The following is a 1,354-nucleotide window of genomic DNA, read 5'->3' as shown; positions in this document are numbered from 1 at the left end:
AAATCCAGCTCCTACTGGGGATGATGACGGACGGATAATTCCGGCTGAAAGAGATTCCCCGATGTACCTCTCCATGGCCTCCCGCTCAGGCCGAGACAAGCTGTACAGGCGGCCGGAAGGGTACGGAGCGTCGGGGAGCAGCTCTATAGCACAGTCATACGGTCTATGGGGAGGGAGCGACAATGCTTTGGTTTTGTTGAATACTTCTGCTAAATCCATGTATTCGGGAGGGACCGCGGACAAGTCTGATGGAGTCGCCACCGAAGGGGAAACACACACAGCGGGAGGAACAGCTGAGCCCAGACACGCAGAGTGACAGTGGTCGCTCCAACTCAGGATGGCGTGGCGTTGCCAATCGATTTTCGGTTCCATGGGAACCCCAGAATAAGCGGGGTAGTAGAGGCTGTAATAATCCGGAAGGTAATTGTTTCTCTGTGGTTCCCAGACAAGATAACCGTGACAGGAACGGTCTGGTGGGTTATCAGAGCCAGGGTATGACCGTCAATGGCGGTAACGCGGAACGGGGTAGCAATCGGCTCAGAGGGTAACCCAGCCTGAGTAACAAGGTTACCGTCTATAAAATTGTCCTCTGCACCAGAGTCAATGAGCGCCGAGAGAGGCAAGGAAAACGTCTCAAACTGCAGGGTGGCTGGAACCTGCAGGCGTAGAGCGGTAGGTTTGGGGCTAGCGACCGTACTCGTCAGAGTACCTACTTCAGCTGACGAGCCTTGTCTTTTGGACAAGTAACCACATGATGAGAGGGATCCCCGCAATACAGGCACTCACCTGCCTGTATACGGTGGCGTCGCTCCGCAGGAGACAGTCGGGCCCGACCAAGCTCCATTGTTTCCTCCGCTGGCTCTCCAAAAGCGTAGTCCGGCGATGAAGCAGGAAGCGACGGGGAAGACGGTCTCCGAAGCCTGTCAGGGGCTGTCGTCCTCCTGGTGGAGCGTGGCGGACCGCCTCTCTCGCGTCTCCTCTCCCGCAGTCTGTTGTCCAGCTTGATGGCCAAATTAACAAGTTTATTAAGGGAGTCGGGCTCATCCCGCACAGCTAGTTCATCCTTGATAACTTCGGTTAATCCATTGATAAAAACACTCCGCAGTGCCTCCTCGTTCCACCCAGAATCAGCAGCCAGCGTCCAAAATCCAACGGAGTAATCCGCAACGCTGTCTGCTCCCCAGGAGACTTCTAGTAACCGTTGGGTTGTTTCAGACATAGTGCTTGGTAGAATGCGACTCAGGTTGCATCTCTGCCGTCAAAGTTTTATATTTTATTTTTTAACTGCCTGCTGGCTCTAACCAGTTTTTTGAGTGTCTGAAACTTTCTTGCTGTGTTTTATAAAAAAAATAAA

Source organism: Etheostoma cragini, chromosome 22 (assembly GCF_013103735.1).
Source record: "Etheostoma cragini isolate CJK2018 chromosome 22, CSU_Ecrag_1.0, whole genome shotgun sequence".
Taxonomy (NCBI): domain Eukaryota; kingdom Metazoa; phylum Chordata; class Actinopteri; order Perciformes; family Percidae; genus Etheostoma; species Etheostoma cragini.
Note: the sequence above shows the minus strand (reverse complement) of the source record.